We start from the raw sequence: 26,295 nt of genomic DNA, 5'->3' as shown, positions 1-26,295 counted from the left end.
TGAGATCAAAATTGTGCTAAGTGCTCTTCTTAATATGTTTGCAAGTGCTCCTATGCAGTGTGAACCCTGTGACAGCAGCTGGGCTGAAGACAGGTTGCTAATCAGGCTGCCCCTTGGCCTGTGATGACTTTGCGAGTGTCCTCTGGCTGCCTGAGGTCAGGAAGGCCCCAGTTGCCTGGGGTGCAGGACTCTCCTCAGGCATCGTAGCTGCTGGAGTTGAGCTCACTGGCAGAGCAGCTAAGGAGCCAGTGGCCACACTCGGAACACCCTGAGGGGGGCCCCTAGATCTGCTGTCAGCCTCTGCTCCTCCCTTTGAAGGCTCTCTTGAGCCTCCTTGCTCACCAGAGAAGGACAAGGAGCTGAGGAAGCCTCCGGGCTCCTGTTCCTTCTCTCACTTTGCCACTGCTGCGTTAAGCTCAAGGCTAAGGTGATGGTGTGCAGGTCTGCGCGCATCTGTGGGATCTGGCTCTCCATGAGGGTCGCCAACCTCTCGATGGAGGAAGCCATGCGCTCATAGGCCTGAAAAATGGCAGCTGTCACAGCATGGGTGGACTCCTCCATCATCCGCTCATGGCTGCACATGGATTCTGGCAGCTCCGCCAGATGTTGCCTTACCTCTCTCTGCAGCTCCAGCATGCCCTATGCTGTTGACATCAGAGACTCGTCATCAGCCTGTTGGAGGCTCCGCTGTCTCAGGCTCAGCCAGCTGCTCAGCTGCATGTGTGGTGCTCTCACTAGCTTGTGACCCTGATTCTTATGCTGAGTGGGTACCCACCAAGGTGAAAGTCTCTGCGCTGGTGGAGGGTGCAGGAGAGTCATGGGACGGTGCATCCGCTGAGTGGTCCTCCTCCTCGGAGGTGGATGACTGTCCGCCTATGGCTGAGGACCCCTACAAATGGATATCTGCATGAGAGAATAGAAACATATCTGGGTTAGGCAGTGCAGTTCTCCTGATACCAACCAAGGGTAATGTGGATCTCCAACATTGATACGAATGCCGACAGGAAGCAATCCTCACTCTCTTGCACAAGGACTCCAGTCTCCCCATCCGATATTATGTGGCTGCCGTGGGTAGCCGCCAGCTCCAAGGCCTCTTCCTCAGTGGAGGTGAGTGGACGTAGAACTGGGAATCCTCCACTTGTCTAGGCCATTTCCCTCCTATTATTGGTCCTCTTGTCCTGCAAGAGGAAGGATGGAGATGGTAGAGAATGGCATAGAGATCAACATGACAGTTCTGCTCTTTCAGCTCCTCATCCCCTACTGGAGATTCAGATGTCTCTCATGCAGGCATTCACTGTCAGGGAAGTTAAGGATGGTGAGCTATGAAGGAAGGTGGCATGTGGCCATAAAACAGCCGTGCATCTGTCAGAACCTTATGCACTCAGCCAATGTTGCAGCGCTGCTATCCTCCCCAGGTTGCGCAACCTCCCACATAGTCATGTGCAATTCTCAAAAAGACGACTGGTTTGGAGCACACACCTTGGCAGAATGCAGAAGGTCATTGAACCTCTTCCTGCACTGCGGCCAGTTGTGTTGGGTGACCCCCACGACTGCTGACTTCCTGTGTGATCACCCAGGCTTGCTTGATCAGGTAGGAGAACCTCTTCTTGCCATCGTGGAGGAAGAGAACCTCCCATCTTTCCCTTGCAGCCTGGAGGAGAATCTGCAGGGAGGCATCACTGAACCGTGGGGCCACCCTGTGTCTTTCCTTGGACGTCGTCTTCTGCCCTCCTCGGAGGGGTGGGGGGTGGGGGGGATACGAACATACGAACGTACAAATTAGCAATAGGAGTAGGCCACTTGGCTCCACGAGCCTGCTCCGCCATTCAATAAGATTACGGCTGATCTGATTATAACCTCAACTCCACATTCCTGCCTACCCCCGATAATCCTACACCCCCTTGCTAGAATCTATCTACCTTGGTTCTAAAAATATTCAAAGACTCTGCTTCCACCACCTTTTGAGGAACTGAATTCCAAAGACTAACGATTCGCTCTGAGAATAAATTTCTCCTCATCTCTGTCTTAAATGAGCGACCCCTTATTTTTAAATAGTGACCCCTAGTTCTAGATTCTCCCACAAGAGGACACATTCTTTCCACCACCCTGTCAAAACCGCTCAGAATCTTATCTTTCAATTAAGTCCCCTCTTACTCTTCTAAATTCCAGCAGATAGAAGCCTAGCCGGTCCAACCTTTCCTCATAAGCCAACCCGCCCATTCCAGGTATTAGTCTAGTAAACCTTCTCGGAACTGATTCCAACACATTTACAGCCTTCCTGAGATATGGAGACCAATACTGTACACAGTGCTCCAGATGTGGTCTCACCAATGTTCTGTATAACTGAAGCATAACCTCCCTACTTTTGTATTCAATTCCCCTCGCGATATATGATAACATTCTATTCACTTTCCTAATTACTTGCTGTACCAGCATACTAATTTTTTGTGATTCATGCACCAGGACACCCAGATCCCTCTGCATCTCAGAGCTCTTCAATCTCTCACCATTTAGATAACATGGTTTTTTTTTATTCTTCCTGCCAAAATGGACAATTTCACATTTTCCCACATTATACTCCATTTGCCAGGTCGTTGCCCACTCCCTTAACCTATCTGTATACCTTTGTATCCTCCTTATGTTCTCTTCACAACTTACTTCCTTACCCATCTTTGTGTCATCAGCAAATTTAGCAACCATATCTTCGGTCCCTTCACCCAAGTCATTTATGTAAATTGCCAAAAGTTGAGGCCCCAGCACTGATCCCTGTGACACACCACTCATTACATCTTGCCAACAGATTTATGCCTACTCGCTGTTTCCTGTTAGCTAGCCAATCTTCTATCCACGCCAAAATGTTACCCCTACACCATAAGCTTTTATTTTCCGCAATAACCTTTGATGTGGCACCTTATCAAATGCCTTCTGGAAATCTAAGTACAGTACATCCATCGGTTCCCCACAGTACAGCCACTGGTTAGCCACAGCAAATGTTACTTCTTCAAAGCACTCCAATAAATTGGTCAAACAAAAGCATGTTGACTCTGCTTGATTACCTTGTATTTTTCTAAGTGCCCTGCTATAATGTCTTTAATAATGGCTTCTAAGACAGATGTTAAGATACCTCAAATAAAAACAAGAAATGCTGGAACCACTCAGCAGGCCAGACCTGCTGAGTGGTTCCAGCATTTCTTGTTTTTATTTCAGATTTCAAGCATCCGCAGTATTTTGCTTTTATGTTAAGATACCTCGCCTGTAGTTTCCTGCTTTCTGTCTCCCTCCGTTTTTCAATAAAGGAGTTACATTGGCTATTTTCCAATCTAATGGAACCTTCCCTGAATCTAAGAAATTCTGGTAAATCAAAACCAGCACATCAACTATCTCACTTGCCACCTCTTTTAACACCCTAGGATGAAGTCCATCAGGATCCGGGGACTTGTCAGCCTGCAGCTCCAACAATTTTCTCAGTAACACTTCCCTGGTGATTGTAATTTTCTTGAGTTCCTCCCTCCCTTCCATTTCCTGACTTACAGCTAATACTGGGATGTTACTTGTATCCTCTATAGTGAAGACCGATGCAAAATACCTGTTCAATTCATCTGCAACCTCCTTATTTTCCCTTATTCATGCCCAGACTCACTTTCTATAGGACCAACTCTCACTTTGTTGACTGTTCTTTTTTAAATATCTATAGAAACTCTTACTCTCAGTCTTTATATTTCTTGCTAATTTTTTCTTTCCCGTTGGAATGTATCTATTCTGTGTATTCTGAAATATCCCCTTAAATGTCTGCCATTGCATCTCTATTGACCTATCCCTTAACCTAATTTGCCAGTTCACTTTTGCTAGCTCTGCTTTCATGCCCTCATAATTGCCCTTATTTAAGTTTAAAATACTAGTCTTAGTCCCACTCTTCTCTCCCTCAAACTGAATGTAAAGTTCCATCATATAATGAACACCGTTGCCTAGGGGCACCTTCACTATAAGGTGATTAATTAACCCTATATCATTACACAATACCAGGTCTAGTATAGCCTGCTCTCTGATTGGCTCCAGAATGTATTGTTATAAGAAACTATCCTGAAAACATTCTATGAACTCTTCATCTAGGCTACCTTTGCCCATGCGATTTTTCCAATCTATATGTAGATTAAAATCCCCATGATTATCGCCATACCTTTCCAACAAGCACCCATTATTTTTTCCTTTATACCCTGTCCTACAGTGTGGTTAATGTTAGGGGGCCTCCTACAAGTGACTTCTTGCCTTTATCATTTCTCATCTCGACCCAAACCACCTCTGTGTCCTAGTTTCCTGAACTTAGGTCATCCCTCTCTATTGTGCTAATACACAGTAATTCAGTAACAGAGCCACCCCTCCAACTTTTCCTAGCTTCCTGTCCTTCATAAATATCATGTACCCTTCAATATTCAGGTCTCAATCTATGCCATCCCATAGCCACGTCTCTGTAATGGCAATCAGATCATACTTATTTATTTCTATTTGCGCTTTCAGTTCATCTGTTTTGTTTTAAATGCTACATGCATTCAGATACAGAGCCTTTAGTTTTGTCCTTTTATTATTATTCTAACCTCTTGCCTTTTCTGCTAATTTACTCTTAGATTGGTAATCACTGTTCTTTCCTGTCACAGTCTGTTTATCTTTTCCCATATCAATACCTTTCTCTCTTGCCTTGTCTCTACTCTTTGATTTACCACATCTTCCCAAATTTGATCCCGTGCCCCCACTATTTATTTTCAAACCCTCTCTACTTCCCTTGTTATGCAACTCACTTAAACACCAGTCCCAGCACGGTTCGGGTGTAGACTGTCTCAAAGGTACAGCCCCCACTTTTCCCAGTACTGGTGCCAGTGCCCACAAAGGGAACCCACTTCTACCACACCAGTCTTTAAGCCATGCATTCATTTCTCTAACTTATTTGCCCTACTCCAATTTGCACATGGCTCAGGTAATAATCCAGAGATTGTTACCTTTGAGGTTCTGCTTCTTAATTTTGTGCCTAGCTCCTCATACTGACTATGCAGAACCTCATTCCTTGTCCTGCTATATCGTTGGTACCTACATGGACCACGATGACTGGATCCTACCTCCCACTGTAAATTGCTCTCCAGCCCTGAGCAGATATCGCAAACCCTGGCATCGGGCAGGCAACACAGCCTTCTGGACTCTCGCTCTTTGCTGCAGAGAACAGAGTCAGTCCCCCTCGCTATATTGTCCCCTACTACCACTTCTTTCCTTTCTGCTCCCCCCACTTGAACAGCTTCTTGTACCATGGTGCCTTGGTCATTCTGTTCATCCACACTACAGCTCTCACTTTTGTCCATACAAGCTGCAAGAACCTCAAACTTGTTGCTAAATTGCAAGGGCTGAGGCTCCTCCACTCCCACCTTCTCAATCCCCTTATCTGCCTGACCACTGACCAAATCAGAAGACCCTATCCTAAGGGTTGTGACTGCCTTCTGGAACAAAGTGTCCAGGTAACTTTCCACCTCCCTGATGCATCACAGTGTCTGTAGCTTGGCCTCCAGCTCAATGATTCTGAGCTGAAGCTCCTCAAGCCTCAGTCACTTACTACAGACGTGGTTGCCATGAATGCCGTGGCATCCGGGAGCTCCCACATACTGCAGCTGTGATACATTATTTGTCCTGCCATCTTTTTTGTGTTAATTTAATTACATTTATTTGCTCTTAATTAATTTACAGTTCCCTGCCTTAACAAACTCCTTCCTTTACTAAACTCGCTTCTTCACACTATGTGCCCTCCAGCAGCACTCAAGAACCAGTTGGACAAAGTTGTATGCTGCACCAAGCTGACAATGTATCCAAAGCAGGAGTTAATGCAGGGCAGGCAGGCCTTTAAATGTGGCGCCAGCACCTGCTCCGGAGTCATCTGAGGCCGTAATCAACAACTCACCTCCTGTCTCCGCCATGTGATTGGGGGGCACCTATGCCTCCCTGAGGCAAAATGGCCACCCACCGCACCCACATGATGAAGAGGAATGGTGCCCTCTACCAGACCCACCACCGGGACCAGTGGCGGGCTCATTAAATTCAGTCCCACCTGTGCCTTGCTTTGTGAAGAGAACACATGAGAACAAGCATTTGTTCACAATCAGCCTGTGGTGTAAATGTCTGTAATGTGTCATTGAGTCATAGAGTTATACAGCACAGAAACAGGCCCTTCAGCCCATTGTGTCTGTGCCAGCCATCAAGCACCTAACTATTCTAATCCCATTTTCCAGCACTTGGCCCGTAGGCTTGTATGCTATGGCATTTCAAGTGCTCATCTAAATACTTCTTAAATTTTGTGAGGGTTCCTGCCTCTACCACCCCTTCAGGCAGTGTTTTCCAGATTCCAACCAACCTCTGGGTGAAAAATGTTTTCCTCAAATCCCCTCTAGACCTCCTGCCCCTTATCTTAAATCTATGCCCTCATAATTTTGTATACCTCAATCATGTCCCGCCTCATCCTTCTCTGTTCTAAGGAAAACAACCCTAGCCTTTTCAGTTGCTCTTCATAGCTGAGATGCTCCAGCCCAGGCAACATCCTGGTGAATCTATCCTGCACCCTCTCCAGTGCAATCACATCCTTCCTATAGTATTGTATGGTAGTGGCCAGAGCTGGCAGGCAGCCATAAAGACGGGGCTAAAGTGTGGCGAGTCAAAGAGACTTAGTAGTTGGCAGGAAAAAAGACAGAGGCGCAAGGGAAGAGCCAACTGTGTAACAGCCCCGACAAACAAATTTCTCTGCAGCACCTGTGGAAGAGCCTGTCACTCTAGAATTGGCCTTTATAGCCACTCCAGGCGCTGCTTCACAAACCACTGACCACCTCCAGGCGCTTACCCATTGTCTCTCGAGATAAGGAGGCCAAAGAAGGTGTAAATTACAGAATACTGTATATGATTAATATAATGCTTTATAGTCAGTTTGCAGTCATTCAATCTTATCAGGCTGACCACTTTTGACAGCATCCATACTATTAATTGTAGAATTCTGTTCTATGAGATTAGCATTGCCCAAGGGTTAAGGGGTCCACTGCCATTCTCATTCCTTGTTCTCGTATCATATACACGTTTTGTCCTAAAACATAAGAATTACAAGGACTGAGACATGATTATTTATTATGTGTTTTTTGAAAATATCTATAAACAGCAATTATTTAACTTCATTTCCATATATGTCCTTCAAGTCCATATTAATGCACTGATTTACTCCTCAGATTTTCATTCCTGGTTTATGCAAATACAGCATTTTTTGAAAAATCTGTAAAAACAAAAACCATTTAACTACATCATCATGTATTTCTTTTTGTTGTTATTTTACAGTAATATTCTTGTCAAATGTTGTCACTCTTTTCAAGTCATGAAACTTATTCTGGATCCCCTTCCAGTGCCTCACAGTAGTCAGGCCCAAGTTCACATCCTTTGTGACACATTGCCAAACCTTTTGTCTTCAAGGTGTTCTTGTGATCTGTTCTGCCTAAGTGAAAAGGTGCTCCTGTTTCTCCATGACTCAATCCACAAGGACATTCATGATACAGTCACTGAAGCATTCCTTTCAAATTTGACACAACTGTTACTGTAAAGTTTTGCATGCTTAACAGCTGTATTAATAAAACATTCATCATTTATGTTGGTTAAATGGCTCATTAGCTGCTTGAGTAACATAAAGTGAGGATTATTACAGGTGTATCATATTTAGCCTATTTGTTGTCTTCCCATTAATAAAGTTAGAACATAGAACATAGAACATTACAGTGCAGTACAGGCCCTTCGGCCCTCGATGTTGCGCCGACCTGTGAAACCATCTGATTGCACAAAATTGCCCACTATATTTCTTCGCTTACTGGTCATTGTGATTAATAGTCCACTTAAAGCTACCCAAAGAAAGGTTTTTTATGTTTCTTTAAAAAAGGAAATTATGGGCTCCAGTTACCAAAACTGGCAGAAACAGGCCCAAACCCAAATCGCTTATCGCAGGCATCTCCCCCAATAGAACTAGTCACCAACCTATAAAGACCTAAAAACTACTGAACAGGTACAAAAAATAATTTAAAAGGCTAATTGAATCATCCCAAGTGAGCCAGAATACAGAGGAGTGGCAGTTATGTTACAGTTGTGTAAAACTCTGGTTAGACCCCACCTGTAGTACGGCATTCACTCCCAGGCACTGCACCTCAGGAAGGATATGTTGGCCTTGGAGGGATGCAGCACAGGTGCACCAGAATGATACGGACTAAAAGGGTTAATTTATGAGGACAGGTTGCAAAGACAAGGCTTGTTTTTCCTTGAATGTAGAAGATTAAAGGGTGATCTACTTGAGATGTTCAAGATTATTAAAGGAGTGGATAAGGTAGAGAGAAACCAATTTCTCTTAAAATTGAGCTAGGCCATTCACAGTTGATGTTAGGAAGCACTTCTTCAAACAAAGGGAAATGAAAATCTGGAATGCTTTCCCCAAAAGTTGCTGAGGCCTGATCAATTGAAAATTTCAAAACTGAGATTGATTGGCTGGGATTTTATGCTGGCAACAGGGGACTCGACATCTGGAAAAATGGTGCTGAGAAACCCATGTTGCCTCTTCTCTGAAAGCCGGCCGAATCTGGTGCCAATCAGGCACTTAAGTGGACAGTGGCAGGCCCTCCATAGGATCAAGGATCCCGTTGCCGGAACTCCCGCCCTTGGACAGCTGCCAGCCAATCAGCGGCTGGCAGTTCTTCCACTGAGCAGTGCCACCACAGAGGCAGTGACTGCTGCCAGAGAAGCACCTACCAGAGGCCCAGCAACAGCGTTGGACCCAGGCAACAGGTAGGTCAGGGTGGGAAGGGTCTCGTGGGGTGGGTGCCGCAGAGGAGTGAGTGTAGGGGAGTTGTTAGCAAAGGCAGAGGCCTGGCTTACAGCAGGATCCCCTTCCCAATGCCAGGTCCCTCATTCAGACACCAAGTGCCTTTTAATGAGGGACCCCCAACACCCACGCCAGAGTCAAGAAGCAGCCCGCCCGGTTTTTCGTGCCATGCTTCCCGTGCGGTGACAAGGCCATCCGCCTCATGGCTAATTTTTTATTTTTTATTTCCAAAATATACTTTATTCATAAAAATCTGTAAAAATTACATTCCCAAACTGTTTAAAACAGCATCAAGTCAAAAAATACAAACAGTGCAAAGGTGATCAGTTTCCTTCTATACAATTATGAGTTACCTCACAACCCTTCCATTTCACATTTGTCCTGTCAGATACATTTTTACATTATACAGGAGATAGGTTTCAGTTGGCAGTGGGGGCAGGAAGGCCCTTCACAGTCCTTCCAGCCCCAGACAAAATGGCGGCACAGTGGCGCAGTGGTTAGCACCGCAGCCTCACAGCTCCAGCGACCCGGGTTCAATTCTGGGTACTGCCTGTGTGGAGTTTGCAAGTTCTCCCTGTGTCTGCGTGGGTTTCCTCCGGGTGCTCCGGTTTCCTCCCACAGCCAAAAGACTTGCAGGTTGATAGGTGAATTGGCCATTATAAATTGCCACTAGTATAGGTAGGTGGAAGGGGAATATAAGAACAGGTGAGGATGTGGTAGGAATATGGGATTAGTGTAGGATTAGTATAAATGGGTGGTTAATGGTCGGCACAGACTCGGTGGGCCGAAGGGCCTGTTTCAGTGCTGTATCTCTAAATCTAAAAAGAATCTTTGCGGAGGCGGGATGGTGGCGGAAACATTCGATTTTATGCTATCTCCTCCTCCAAACCCACCGCAGGGGAAAGCATAAAATGCCCCAATTGTTTTTTTCACGCAAAGGTATTAAAGGATATGGAACTATGTTAAAGTACAGAACATCAATGATTTAATTAAATGACAGAATAGGCTTAAAGGACTGAATGGCCAATTCCTGTTCTTACTTTTCAACTGGCTATTTCATCATTTTGCAATTAACCACTGAAGCTTTATGATATATTTGAAAGGCCAAGGAAACTATAATGGACTGGTCAGTACTTCTATGCCAGTGTTGTACTTTTGTTTGGTAAATGCTTTTGTTTTCATATTTGTAAGAAAATAAATTGAATTAATTGGGAATACATTTCCAGCATCTTCTGTGAATCTCAGTTATAAGATATCTTGACAGTCATTGTTGATGATTTGCAACTGCCACCACCCATTTCTCACTTGAAAAATTGTCAGCCAGCAGAGAAAAACCTAATCTTTCCTTGCTCTAGTTCATCTTAAGAGAAATAAAAACAAAAAAAAATGTTCTCATGATAACAGCTGAGAGGAGCCAAGTGTGTATCCACAATATGCTAACTCTAAGAATATTGCTGGATTTAGCCACCCTATAACACAATGGTTCGGATAATGACATAGGCCAGAAGCATCACATTTGTGATGTGCCTCAGGTCTTTCCTACTGAAGAGGATACTTAGTCCGATTTAGTGCAACCCAGATCTTTTAGAAAATAGATCAAGGCAGATACCAATAGCTGCACTTGATCCCGTCTTAAATGCCAGCTTGGTCTTACCTGTGATATTGAAATACAGGCTTGATCGAGTCTTACTCAAATCTTCTTGAAGTATGGGACTTACTTTTCAACATTGCTAGGTTTCAATACTAAGGTGACATTCAATACTTAGCCGATTAGTCGATAACATTCTCTCCTCTAACTCAGTGTAGCTTCTTGAGCAGCATCTAAGCACCATGGCATATACAGAGATGCCATGCAACTGACAGAATGCTGCATTTTCAAAACGCACTGTTATTCTGATAAGAAGTTAAACCAAGACCCATTCATCCTGTTCAGGTGGATATTAAAAATCCCATGGCCCTCTTCAAAGAAGAGCAATTGGGTTCTGGTGTAATGGCCAACATTCCTCTCTGAACTAATAGTCCCTAAAATAGATTAACTGATCATCTTATTGCTGTTAGTAGGATCTTGTGTGCAAAACAGCAGTTGCAGTTGCCTACATTACAGTTCCTACATTTCCAACCAATTATTTATATGTAAAGCATGTTGAGATATTTCTGAATGCTCTGATAAGCTACTATACAAATGCAAATCTTTTTTGTATGCATTAATTATGTAGAGTGTTCTCACAGTAGACCCATTAACAGCATGTCAGCATCTTGCTTAACATATATGCAGAACAGCGCAACACAAAGTATATACAGACTTTGATGTTTAGTGACCTGATTAACTAAGAACCTATGTTGAGAAAAATTTACAAGCTCCTTTTATTTATTTCATTATGAACCCTACCCCACCCCACCTTCCCCTGACTCCTTATGGCATATTGTCATCTATTACATTCATAGTGTACAATGTGGAAGTGTAGATGATACAGTGCAGTAAGATATAACCCTTACAAACGGGCTAGCAAATGACCTTGAGATTTTTTTCTGGGGACTGCTAATATTGTTAGGATCCACTATTGTTCTTGCCCACTGTGGAAATGTCTAGTGGATTTTGGTTAAGCAATAGTACCTTTGTGAATTGTCACATTCAAGTGGGATGAAATCTGTTCTCTTGAGTGGTATTTGGCTATATGCGAAATGGTTTCAATGGGGGGAATTTTATGCTGTCCCCCGCATCAGGTTTGGAGGCAGGGAGAGCAGATAATCGGGCGGGATGGTGGCAAGAAGGAGACCCCGCCACCTTCCCACTTCCACCCAAATTAAGTCCGGGGTGGGAAGGCCGTTCACAGGCCTTCCCACCCCACTACCAATTGAGACCCTTAAGTGGGCAATTAATGCCCAATTAAGGGCCTCATCCTGCTGCCACCGGAATTAGCCCAGCTGCAGGCGGGCCTGTCACCACACGGGGAACATGCCAAGTGTGGATGGCTTTCCGGCTCGGGGATGGGGTCCCTCATTAAAAGGCATTTAGTTCCTGAATGAGGGACCCCCACATCAAGAAGGGGGGGTCCACTGAGACCCGCCTCCCCCCCCCCCCACCCTTGCTGCCGACCCACCTACACCCCACTCCCCTGTGAATCCCACCCGACAAAACACCTCCTACTGTGTCTTACCTGTAGCCTTGGTCCAGCGCCTCCTGTGAGTCCAGTACCGGCTGTAGCTACAGCCTCCACGATGGCACTGCTCAGCAAAAGAGCTGCTGGCCTCTGATTAGCCAGCAGCTCTCAGAGGGCGGGACTTTCATTCCCAGGTTCCCAGGTTCCTTGATCCAGGTCAGGCCCGCTGCTGTCCATTTAAGTGCCTAATTGGCACTTGATTTGGTGGGCCTTCCCCAGAGGAGGTGACGCGGGGTTCTTGCCAGTGCTTTTGCAAATGGTCGAGACACCAGTCACCAAAACAAAATCCCAGCCAAAGTGTCAGCCAGCTGCTGGCAAATGGGCCAGATACAAGAACCAGATGTTTGAGAATTTCCCATGATTCAGCCTCAAAGAATTCATGATTTTCTCAGACTAGGCTCTTATTAGCACAGCATCAATCTGTTTTGATTGTGAAGCTCTGCTTGCTGTTGCTCAATGGAGTGCATTGCTGGGCAATTAGGGATGGGCAATAGATGCTGGCTTAGCCAGTGATGCCCACATCCCATGAGCGAAAAACCTGTGGGTTGATACACATACCATGTGCTGCCTGCTCACGCAGTGCCATCATTATTGTTGTGAGATCCAAGGCCCAATGTCCAAGGATCTTCAGAGAGCACCATTTTTGCATGTAGTGTCAACACTGTGTGGGGAAGAGGGCGTTGCTGCAAATTTAGCCCCCTGCAAACTCTAATTAATCTACTTTCATATGAAGTGAAAACTTATAATGGGATGTCCACTTTGATTTCCATTCGATAGCCTCCTGAGATCCCAAGTGGAGAAATGAGGTGCCTCTTGCAACAGATCTTAGTGGGCAGATGGGCATTTTGATGTGGTGTCCAATGGTCTGGGACATATGGCCACAATCGCATTTCAGGTCATCCCTCATCTTCCACTTACAGAGTAGGTGGCCGCATCATCCATGCCCTGTATAGATTCAGTAGAATGCTGTCCATCGTCTTTGAGAGAGGAAGAAGCCAAGGATCTGCTGTTGGGTCAGTGATGAGATTTTGCTTTTATGCTGCAGGCATCCCGTGATTCTGTCCATCTGAATAGTGGGTTGATAACAGCTGCATGAATATTAGCTGTTTTCCAGAATGGCCAGCATGATTTTAAGCACTTTCTTGGTAAGTTTTTCAAGTCAAAAAGATTGTCGACATGCAGCTAAATGCCATCATGAGGTCAGTGCAGGGATAGGTAGCAACATGTTGCACCATGAACATTTGATAAAATTATTAACTCAGCAACAGACATGGGGCAATTAATCTGTGTAGAAAGTGTATAGCCAATCTAATGCCATCAAAACACAGTCCAATTTAAAACACATTTCTCCCTATAAAAGTTTATCTGCCCTAAAACTGGATAGTAAATGATGCACATTGATGAACTGAGAGCACAAATAGAAATAAATAAGTACAATCTGATAGCCATTACAGAGACATGACTGCAGGATGACATAGATTGGGACCTGAATATTGAAGGGTACATGGCATTTAGGACAGGAAGCTAGGAAAAGGTGGAGGGGTAACTCTGCTAATTAATGATGGTATTAGCGCAATAGAGAGGGATGACCTAAGTTCAGGAAACCAGGATGTAGAAGCAGTTTGGGTAGAGATGAGAAATCATAAAGGCAAGAAGTCACTTGTGGGAGTGGTGTACAGGCCACCTAACATTAACCACACTGTAGGCCGGGGTATAAAGGAAGAAATACTGGCAGCTTGTCAGAAAGGTACAACAACAATTATGGGGGATTTTAACCTACATATAAACTGGAAAAATCAGATGGGCAGAGGTAGCCTCGATGAGGAGTACATAGATGGTTTTCGGGATAATTTCTTGGAACAGTATGTTCTGGAGCCAACCAGAGAGCAGCCTATAGACCTGGTATTGTGCAATGAGATAGGATTAATTAATGACCTCATAGTTAAGGCGCCCTTAGGTAGCAGCGATCATCATATGGTTGAATTTTACATTCACTTTGAGGGAGAGAAGAATGGGTCCAGGACTAGTATTTTAAACTTAAATAAAGGCAATTATGAGGGCATGAAAGCAGAGCTAGCTAAAGTGAACTGGCAAATTAGGTTAAGGGAATGGTCAATAGAGATGCACTGGCAGAAATTTAAGGGGATATTTCAGAATACACAGAATAGATACATTTCTACAAGGGAGAAAACTTCTAGGGGTGGGACCCGCCATCCGTGGTTAACTAAAACAGTTAAAAACAGTATCAAACGTAAAGAAAAAGCATATAATTGCGCAAAGAATTGCGGAGGTCAGAAGATTAGATAGAATATAAAAAACAGCAAAGAATGACTAAAAGTTTGATAAGGAAGGTAAAATTAGAGTACAAGAGAAAGCTAGCAGGAAATATAAAGACAGATATTAAGAGTTTCTATAGATATTTTAAAAAGAAAAGTTAACAATGTGAGCATTCGTCCTATAGAAAGTGAGTCTGGGGAATTAATAATGGATAATAAGGAAATGGCAGATTAATTGAACAGGTATTTTGCATCGGTCTTCACTATTGAGGAGACAAGTAACATCCCAGTATTAGCTGTAAGTCAGGAAATGGAAGGGAGGGAGGAAATCAAGAAAATTACAATCACCAGGGAAGTGGTACTGAACAAATTGTTGGAGCTGCGGTCTGACAAGTCCACGGGTCCTGATGGACTTCATCCTAGGTCTTTAAAAAAGTGTCTAGTGAGATAGTTGATGCGTTGGTTTTGATTTTCCAAAATTCCCTAGATTCAGGGGAGGTTCCATTAGATTGGAAAATAGCCAATGTAACTCCTTTATCCAAAAAGGGAAGGAGACAGAAAGCAGGAAACTACAGGCCAGTTAGCTTAACATCTGTCTTAGGGAAAATGTTAGAAGCTATTATTAAAGTTATAGCAGGGCATTTAGAACAATTCAAGGTAATCAGGCAGAGTCAACATGGTTTTGTGGAATAGAAATCATATGTTCCTATGTTTAACCAATTTATTGGAGTTCTTTGAGGGAGTTACATGTGCTGTGGGTAAAGGGGTGGGTGTATTGTACTTAAATTTCCAGAAGGTGCCACATCAAAGGTTATTGCAGAAAATAAGAGCTCATGGTGTAGGGGGTAACATATTGGCATGGATAGAAGATTGGTTAGCTAACAGGAAACAGAGAGTAGACATAAATGTGTCCTTGTCTGATTGGCAAGATGTAATGAGTGGTGTGCCACAGGGATCTGTGCTGGGGCTTCAAATTTTTACAATTTATATAAGTGACTTGGATGAAGGGGCCGAAGGTATGGTTGCTAAATTTGCTGATGACACAAAGATAGGTAGGAAAGTAACTTGTGAAGAGGACAAAAGGGGGCTACAAAGGGATATTGATAAGTTAAGTGAGTGGGCAAAGATCTGGCAAATGGAGTATAATGTGGGAAAGTGGGAAATTGTCCACTTTGGCAGGAAGAATAAAAAAGCATATTATCTAAATGATGAGAGATTGCAGAGCTCTGAGATACAAAGGGATCTGGGTGTCCTAGTGCATGAATTGCAAAAGGTTAATATGCAGGTACAGCACGTAATTAAGAAAGCTAATAGAATGTTATTGTTTACTGCGAGGGGAATTGAATACAAAAGTAGGCAGGTTATGCTTCAGCTATATAGGGCACATCTGGAGTACTGTGTACAGCACTGGTCTCCTTATTTAAGGAAGGATGTAAATGCACTGGAGGTAGTACAGAGAAGGTTTACTAGACTAATACCGGGAATGGGCAGATAGTCATCTGAGGAAAGATTGGACAGGCTAGGCTTGTATCCGCTGGAATTTAGAAGAGTAAGAGGCGACTTGATTGAAACATATAAGATCCTGAGGGGTCTTGACAGGGTGGATGTGGAAAAGATGTTTCCCCTTGTGGGAGAATCTAGAACTAGGGGTCACTGTTTAAAAATAAGGGGTCGCCCATTTAAAACAGCGATGAAGAGAAATTTTTTCTCTCAGAGGGTCGTGAGTCTTTGGAATTCTCTTCCTCAAAAGGCAGTGGAAGCAGAGTCTTCAAATATTTTTAAGGCAGAGGTAGATAGATTCTTGATGAGCAAGGGGGTGGAAGGTTATCGGGATAGGTGGAAATGTGGAGTAATCAGTTCAGCCATGAACTTATTGAATGGCGGAGCAGGTTCGAGGGGCCGAGTGGCCTACTCCTGCTCCTAATTCGTATGGTCGTATGTTCGTACATTGCAGTTATTGATCTTTGACATGCTTGTAAAAGTTGGCCTTTCATCCAATTCACAGCAAAAAAAAAACACAGTTAATGGCTATTTCTAACATAGTCATTGAAACATAATAAATGTTTACTATGTCTTCCCCAAAAGTTTTTAAAACTGCAAATGCAGCATGGATTTTGTTAAGGAATTGTAGCTATTTCATCATAGATTAGGGTTTGTTAAAGCTATCTGTTACATTGTATTTATTAATTATTGTTTTTGGGTCAGAAGCAACCTATTTTTGCAAGTATCACTCAGCCCCATTACGTCATATCGTATTTCTAAGGAGCTTACAGTGCTGACTTCTGGAGAGTCCTTGCGTTTTCTTGCCTATTTTCCCTTCATTAGAAGTTCTGAAACAATGTGATTCCAAATCGATAGCAGCGGAATTGTGACATTTATATAGAATTAAAGTCCAACAACTTTCAACATGCCACTGAGTTTGTGTCCCAAGTGAAAGTAGTGCGTGCCAGAGCGTAGAAATTGAGACATTTCTGGATATGTCCTGTCCCACCAGCAGGACAGACCCACCAGAGGCACAGTGGTATACAGTCGGGAGGGAGTTGCCCTGGGAGTCCTGAACATTGATTCTGGACCCCATGAAGTCTCATGGCAGCAGGTCAAAGATGGGCAGAAAAACCTCCTGCTGATTACCACCTACCGCCCCCACCACCTGCCTCCCCCCACCCCCCCGACCCGCCCCCCGCCATTGATGAATCAGTGCTTCTCCATGTTGAACACCAATCGGAAGATGCACTGAGTGTATCAAGGGCACAGATGTATTCTGGGTGGAGGACTTCAAAGTCCATCACCAAGAGTGGCTCATTACTGGCACCGTTACTGGCCAAGCTGGCCAAGTCCTAAAGGACATAGCTGCTCGACTGGATATGTGGCAGGTGGCGAGGGATCCAACAAGAGGGGAAAACCCACTTGTCCTCATCCTCACCAATCTACCTGTCACAGATGCATCTGTCCATGACAGTTTTGGTAGAAGTGACTATCGCACAGCCCTTGTGGAGACAAAGTCCCATCTTCACATTGAGGATGCCCTCCATCGTGTTGTGTGGCACTACCACCGTGCTAAATGAGATAGATTTTGAACAGATCTAGCAACCCAAAACTGTGGGCCATCAGCAGCAGCAGCATTGTATTCAACCACAATCTGCAACCTCATGGCCCAGCATATTCCCCACTCTACCATTACCATCAAGCCGGGGGATTAACCCTAGTTCAATGAAGAGTGCAGGAGGGCATGTTAAAAATGAGGTGTCAGTCTGGTGAAGCTACAACACAGGACTACTTGCATGCCAAACAGCGGAAGCATCATGCAATAGACAGGGCTAAGTGATTCCCACACCCAACGGATCAGATCTAAGCTCTGCAGTCCTGCCACATCCAGTCATGAATGGTGGTGGACAATTAAACAGCTAACAGCAGGAGGAGACTCCGCAAATATCCCCATCCTCAATGATGGAGGAGCCCAGCACATCAGTGCAAAAGTCAAGGCAGAAGCATTTACAACAATCTTCACCAGAAGTGCCGAGTGCCATCTCAGCTTCCTCCTAAGGTCCCCAGTATCACAGATGCAAGTCTTCAGACATTCCGATTCACTCCACGTGATATCAAGAAACGGCTGAAGGCACTGAATACTGCAAAAGCTATGGGTCCTGACAACATTCTGTCAGTAGTACTGAACACCTGGTCTGCAGAACTTGCCGCACCCCTAGCTAAGCTGTTCCAGTACAACTACAACACTGGCATCTACCCAGCAATGTGGAAAATTTCCCAGGTATGTCCTGTGCACAAAAAGCAGGACAAATCCAACCCAGCCAATTACCACATTGTCAATCTACCATCAATCATCAGCAAAGTGATGGAAGAGGTCATCGACAGTGCTATCAAGCGGCACTTGCTCAGCAATAACCTGCTCACTGACGCTCAGTTTGGGTTTCGCCAGGGCCACTCAGCTCCTGGCCTCATTACAGCCTTGGTTCAAACATGGACAAAAGAGCTGAACTCCAGAGGTGAGGTGTGAGTGTCTGCCCTTGACATCAAGGCAGCATTTGACCGAGTATGGCATCAAGGAGGCCTAGCAAAATTGGAGTCAATGGGAATCTGGGGTAAACTCCCCACTGGTTGGACTCATACCTAGCACAAAGGAAGGTGATTGAGGCTATTGGAGGTCAATCAGCTCAGTCCCAGGACATCACTGCAGGAGTTTCTTAGGGTAGTGTCCAAGGCACAACTATCTTGAGCTGCTTCATCAATGGCCTTCCCTCCATCATAAGGTCAGAAGTGGGAATATTTGCTGATGATTGTACAATGTTCAGCACCATTCATAACTCCTACGATACAGAAGCACCCCATGTTCAGATGCAGCAAGACCTAGACAACATCCAGGCCTGGGCTGATAAGTGGCAAGTAACATTCATGCTGCATAAGTGCCAGGCAATGACCATCACCAACAGGAGAGAATCAAACATCTTCCCTTGAAGTATTTGAATCCCCCACTATCAACATCTTGGGGGTCACCGTTGACCAAAAGTATAACTGCACCTGCCACATAAATGCTGTGGCTACTGGAGTATGTCAGAGGCTGGGAATACCGCAGCGAGTAATTCGCCTCCTGACTCCCCAAAGCCTGTCCACCATCTACAAGGCACAAGTCAGAAGTGTGGTGGAATACTCTCCACTTGCCCAGATGGGTGCAGCTCCAACAACACTCAAGAAGCTCAACACTATCCATGACAAAACAGCCCTCTTGATTGGCACCCCATCTAATACCTTCAACATTCACTCACTTCACCACCAATGCCCAGTGGCAACATTACTATCTACAACAAGGTTGTCCAACATGCAGCCCGCAGGCCAGGATCCAGCCCGCCAAAGGTTTCCATCCAACCCACTGATGTAAACTGTGCCTGGGCTGTTTCTCATCCTCCCCAAAGGTCCGTGACTAGAGAGGAAAAATTTTTCACTGGCTTCTTGCAGACAGGCTTTTTTTAAAAAAGTCGCGCTGTCAGTTTCACAGGTGACAGGTGCCGACTGGGAACTGCGGTTTCTGAACTTCGGGCAGATTCTGGAGAGTTCTGACTTTTTACAAAATCCTGCCGGAATCTGTCCAAAGTTCAGAACCCACTGTTCCCGATCGGCACCTGTCACCTGTGAAACTGATAGCACGATGTGTTTTTTTAAAAACTGACCAGCCATCGGCTGAGCGTTCCCGGTCTCTGCAACTATAAGAGAGAGGGGAAATAGAGCGAGAGAGAAGGGACAGAGAGGGGGGAGGGGACAGAGAGAGAGAGGCGGGACAGAGAGAGAGAGAGAGCGAGAGGGGGACAGAGAGGTAGAGAAAGGGGGACAGAGAGTGAGAGAGGGGGATGGAGAGAGAGAGAAAGAGTGACAGAGAGAGAGAGAAAGGGGGACACAGAGAGCGAGGTTGAGACGTGGGCAACAACACGGCGGGGGGCACAGAGAGGAGGGACACAGGGGGAGAGACAGAGACAGAGAAAAATAGGGAGAGAGAGTGATTAAGATCATTCCTGACAGATGGACATCTATCCAGAATTTTCTGTATCGCTACATCAAGTGTGCAGGCAGAGAATGACTACTTATGCAAGCAAAAACAATGCCAGGTATGTCACTAAATCAGTTTTCAATATAGTGACGAGAAAGTGAGTCACTAAATTAGTCTTCTCATTTAATGCGTCTTCACAAAAATGCACATTTGTTCTTGTTTTTATTAGTAAGATAAATTTTTAATACCTTTATCTTTTGAAATTTGCTCACTGGCCTACCCGTGCCGAGCAAAAATTGGAATGTGGCCCTTCGCCTGAAAAGGTTGGACAACCCTGATCTACAAGATGCACTGCAGCAAATCTCCAAGGTTCTTTCGACAGCACCTTCCAAACCTGCAACCTCTACCAACTAGAAGGACATATGCAGCAAATACATGGGAACACCACCACCTTCAAGTTCCCCTCCAAGCCACACACCATCCTGATTTGGAAATATATCACCATTCCTTCACTGTCGCTGGGTCAAAATCCTGGAACTCCCTTCTCAACAGCACTGTTGGTTTACCTGCACCCCAATTACTGTAGCAATTCAAGAAGGCAGCTCACCACCACCTTCTCAAGGGCAATTAGGAATGGGCAATAAATGCTGGACTAGCCAGCGATGCCCACATCCCATGAATGAATTAAAAAATTAAATTCCTTAAGTGACTTTTGCCATTTTAAAATGAGTTTACAGAACAAAAGCCTTTAAACCTGTGTTCCAAAATAACCTAACTGCTAAGAGGTGGGGAGAGAGCGAAAGAGAGGGGGCGCCAGACAGTAGGTGGGGTGGACAGAGAGAGAGAAGGGTGTCTAGCCTTTTCATGTGGGGAGCCACATTGCAATTTTTGTCTTACATAGGGGGCCACTGAGACAAGTTCGGAAAGCTAAAGGCATTAAAAAATATTGCTTACTATTAATCAAAACAACAACAAATGTGCATTTTTGTGAAGAAGCTATAAATGAGAAGACTAATGTATTGACATACTTTCTCTTCACTATGTTGGATAATGATACCAAACATTTGCTTTTGCTTGCATAAGTCATCAATCTCTGCCCACTCACTGTTGAGGCAATGCAGAATATTCCGGATAGATGTCCATCTGTCAGGAGTGATCTTGATCGCTCTCTTTCCCTCCTCTCTCTGTGTCTGCTCTCTCTCTCACTGCCGCTTTCTCTCCCCTCCCTCTCTGTGTCCTCCCCTCTGATTCCCCCCTCTCTGTGTTCCCCCCATCTGTGTTATTCTTCCTCTCTCTATTGTCCCCTCCAATCTCTGTGTCGTCCCCCTCTCTGTGTCACTCCTCCCCCCCTTTGTGTCATTCCTGCTCTTACTATTCACATGCCAGTAGAAGATTTTTGGGTTCCCTTTTATGTTGACTGCCATTCTAATCTCATGTTCTCTCTTTGCCAGTCCTATATTCCTCTTCACTTGCCCTCTCAACTTATTGTATATGGCCTGGTTCTCACTTGAAGAATTCTCTTGACATGCATCATACACCCTCCTTTTTTGTTTCAGCATAACCGCTATCTCCCTCATCAGCTGACAAGCTCTGCACTTGGTTCCCTTTCCTTTCACCTTTGTTGGAATGTACCTAGCCTATACCTGAAGCATCTTTATTGTAGAGGCAGAGAACACAGCTAAATTATTAAAAGAGTACTTTGCCTCTGTCTTCACAAAGGAACCCAATGACGTGAAGGTTACACTGAAAGATGAGAGGAAAGTTATTGACAGTATAGTCAGAGATGGAGAGGACATACTAAAAGGATTAACATTGCTGAAAGTTGGTAAGTCATCTAATCCAGATGGAATGCATCCAAGGTTGCTGAAAGACGAAAAGATAGAACTAGCTGAGGCATTGGTCACAATCTTTCAATCTTCGGTGGATCCAGGAAAGGGGAGAGTGACAAACAAGGAAACTACAAGCCAGTCAGCCTAATATTGGTATAAAAGCAAAATACTGCAGATGCTGGAAATCTGAAATAAAAACAAAAAAGGCTGGAAATACTCAGAAGGTCCGGCAGCATCTGTGGAAAGAGAAGCAGAGTTAACGTTTCAGCTCAGTGTCCTTTCATCAGTTCTGAAACATTAACTCTGCTTCTCTCTCCACAGATGCTGCCCAGACCTGCTGAGCATTTCCAGCATTTTTTGTTTTTATTATTGCCTAACATTGGTAGTGGGGAAGTTATTGGAAACACTTATTAAGCACAAAATAAACTTTCATTTGGAAAGGCATGTGCTAATCAAAGAGAGCCCGCATTTATTTGTTAAAGGCAAATCACGTCTTAGTAACTAGATTGAATTCTTTGAGGTAGCAAAGAAGGTTGAGGTAGTGCAATAGATATATATACAGACATTTGGAAGGTATTTGACAAAATGCTACAGAGGTTTGTTAGAAAGGTGGAACTTGGATAAAGTGGCTCAGTGACAGGAAGCAGAGGATGGTGGATGAAGGTTTTCAGACTGTAAAGTGGTTTGCAATGATATTCCCAAAGGATCGGTTTTGGTGGATCAATTACTCTTTACAATTTTTATAAACGCCCTCGAATCAGGTGTAGGGAGCAGCATTTTGAAGTTTGAAAATGATACAAAACTTGACAACAGTAATAGTGATCGGTGAATAAGGTCCATGCAAATAACAATAGTAAAACAAAAAAATTAAAGGCACTTTATCTGAATGCTTGAAACATTTGTAATAGGATAGGTAAAATATTGGCACAAATAGAGATAAATGGTTCAGATTTAATCATCCTTACAGAGACATGGGCCGAGATTTTCCAGATTGGCCCGAGGTCCCGCCGCTGGAAACGGAAGCGGGTGTGATTGCCACTTGCAAGTCGATCCACCAGTGGAAAGCAATCTCCGGCTGGCCAGCCAATTGAATGCTGGCAGGCGGTGGAGGCCGACCAATTCTTGAATGGAGGTGGGCTGTAAGGCAGTGGCCACGGTGTCAGGTGACACCACCAATGGTGCTGATGCCATTTTTAAAGGGCTGCCAGCACTCACTAAATATAGCTGCTGTCCTGTTTGAAGCCACTGAACTCAATGCAGTCCTGCCAGTGAGAGGAGCCGTATTGCTGACTGAAGCAAGCATTCTAAAGGCCTGAGGAACAAGGCAGTTGTAGACATGGTAGAAGGAAGATCCCAGGTGGTCCCACGACTCAGTGATGACTGCCTGCAGATTCTCCTCCAGGCTATTCAAGAAAGGCAGTATGTCCTGTTCCCCAGGGACAGGAGGAGGAGAAGGCACTGCCTTACCAAGCAAGCCTGGACGGAGATCTCAGAAGAGGTCAACAGCGTGGGGTCATCCAGAGAACCAGGCTGCAGTGTCGCAAGCACATGAATGACCTTATTTGAACCACCCAGGTGAGTACTCCACACCTCACTTCCCTTAGGGGATTTCAATGGCAATGTCTGATGGTGAGGTTGGTGGAGAGGAATGCCCACCCAGTCGGTGACAATGGGCCAGGCTGTAGCAGATCCTGTAAGAGGAATGGCTGCTTTTCAGTTAATGGGCACTCATCTGTCAGTGTTGACTGTAGCAAGGTCACTCCAGAGTGGCTGCACGCAGAAGGCACTCATGTGCCTCCATCATGGACAATTGCAACATGCTTAGGTGTTGTACTTGTCTTTATTGGGCGACTAACATTATTGTTTTTATCCCTGTAGGAAAAGAGGGCTCACAATGCAAAAGAAAGGGCCCAGACCGGCAGCAGGATGCCCTTTCTTACCATCCTTACAACACTGGAAGAGGAGGCTCTGGAATTGGGAGGGCAGCATGGCAGTCACTCCATTGCGGACAGTGAGACGGAATGCGGTTGCAGGAGAGCCAGTAGCTTCCTGGCTGGGCACATGGGAGCCTTTGTCGAACAAGAGGGATGGTGCTCCTGTGTCCGCCACTGAACACATATGGACCTACGCACTGTTTGGTTTTGGAGGCACGGGTTTGGAAGCTCAAAACTCTTTGATCTATCTTTCCTCTCATACAGGTCAGCCACAAGAACAGAGATCCAGGAGATAGTTGCCCACCTTTGAAAAGGAGGAGGGGACCACAGAGGGTGCACCATCACATCATTCCCCTGCAGTCTCCACCAGCTCAAATACTCTCATGTCAGTAGGTACCCTTTCGCATTTAGATTTGGGGTAGCAAACTGGTGAGAGCACAAAGAACACACTTGAGTTGCTAACGGAGGCTGTGACAGCTGAGACCACTGACAATTGGAGGACTTTGGGAGGCCAGGCTGATGCTGAACCGTAGGCCGATGACATGCCTCTGGAGTGATCAGTAAGGCAGCAAATGTTGGACTTAAGTGTGAGGTGCATGAAGATCTGGCAGAGATTCCAGAGGAATGCGTGCCCTGACTTGGACTGTGAAGGATTCTGTCCAGGCCATGAGTGCTGCCATTTCCCTCTTGTCTGTGTGCATGGCCTCCTCCATCAAGAGATGTGTGCTTATCATGCAGCGTTGTCATCTTATCTTGTTTTGCTAGGAGCCTCTCCTGTATTCAGGAGGAATTCATGAGATGGTGACTTGTAAGTGTTGTCTTAACCTGCCTTCCAAATAGGATTTCTGCAGGGGATGACAGCCCTGTGTCGATTGATGTCGCCCTCAAGTGTGACATGGCTATATGTAGATCCTGTTGTGTTTCAGGACATTTTACAATCAATGATATGGCTGTACCTACCATTGTCTCTGCTAGGATATTCAATCTAGGGCAATGCGGTGAAGAAGTGACATGGTTTACACCCCATCTCCTGCACATGTCTTGGAATGGCTTGGCAACATATTGGGGACCAAACCAGCTGAAAATTGCACTGATAGTATTGGTAACTGATGCACTTGAAGTGTTCCTTAATTGAGGTATTACCAGAAATTTAGAGTGGTAATCGGTGACGAACAACAGTAATTGTCGCCTTTGATTGTAAAGAGATCAGTGGTTATCCTTGACCAAGGATGCGACGGGATGTCGTGAGGAAGGAGTGGCTCTTTATGCTGGCAAACATCACATGACTTTACCACTCACTCAATGTCACTGTTCATACCCAGCCAGTAGACGGTTTCGCATGCAAGTCTTCTAGACTTCTCAACAGCCATATGGCCAATATGTAACTGTGAGAGGATGTCAGGATGGAGCATCTGCAGAATTATTACCTGGCCTCCTTTGAAGATAACACCACTCGAAATGCCCAACTCATCCCAGTATGGCCATAAAGTTCTGATCTCCGCAGGGACCTCGTATGCTGTCAGGCCATCCTTTAATAATCGGTTGCCATAGCGTCTTCAAGATGGGGTCTTTTGAAGCTTCTTCCCATAATTCTTCACTCTTCTGACCGAAACACATCAAATTGATCTGATGTACATCCTCCAGCTTGATGTCAATATTGTTATCTTGGACATTTAGTGGAACATCTTTTCAGTTTCTGGGATTAGGTAATCTGCTTAAAGCATCAGAGGCCCCCATGAGAGTCCCTGGCGTGTATTTGACCTCACAGTCATAGCCTTGCACTTTTATCAACAGCCTTTGCAGCCAGGGAGGCACGCTTGTAAGTGGCTTCTACCAGATCATTGCTAACGGCTTATGATCTGTTTCAACTACAAAGAGATTAGTGTGAAAAGTTGTGATTCCGAACACCAGTGCTAGTGTTTCCCTTTCTATATTGGAGTAGTTGGTCTGTGTGGGGGATAGGCTTTTTGAACTGAAAGCTATTGGATGGCTGTTCTGCATCAAGCACACTCCCAGCCCTTTTTGCGAGGCGTCTACTTCAAGACTAGTATCCTTGTTGGGATCATAGTATTGCAAACATGCATCCATTGATAATGACTGGTTTAGCAAATCGAGTGCATATTGGTGGTCTTCATGCCACAGAAAGGGTGCTTCCCTTCTGAGGAGTTCCCGCAGAATCAAAGATTTCTCGGAGAAATTTGAAATGTAAGGAACTCAGAAATTGAAGAGATGGAGGCATCTTTGCAGGTCTTCTTTGTCTTGTGGGCTTGGCATGGACTGGATATCCTCTGTCTTGCTGGGATCCAGTCTTATGCCAGTGTCTGAATAAATGGAGCCAAAGAAGTTAATGTGTCTCATGTTTATGGCATATTTCTTACTGTTAAATACAAGGCCCTCTCTCCTGGCTTTTTCCATCAGTTTATGTAAATTCCAGTCATGTTTTTCGTTTGTGGAGCCAACACCAGCGATACATACATACCCTGGCATATTTTCTGTAATGTGATCCATGTGTTGCTGAAATAAATCCTGCCTTCTGATAAGCCAAACAGTAATGGAGTCCTGAAAGTCGTCAATTCTTGTAAACTTTCGGAGAGATGGACCAGCCAGTACCCATGTTTTGCACCTAGTTTCAAAATAACTTGGCCCTTGTGAATTTCGGATTCAGCTCTTCTAATATGGGGATTTTGTGATGTGGAAAGGTAACTGTGTGGAAGGCTTGCTCGCCTTTAGTGCCA

The sequence above is a fragment of the Heterodontus francisci genome, chromosome 13 (genome assembly GCF_036365525.1).
Source record: "Heterodontus francisci isolate sHetFra1 chromosome 13, sHetFra1.hap1, whole genome shotgun sequence".
NCBI lineage: Eukaryota > Metazoa > Chordata > Chondrichthyes > Heterodontiformes > Heterodontidae > Heterodontus > Heterodontus francisci.
This window is presented reverse-complemented; position numbering follows the sequence as displayed.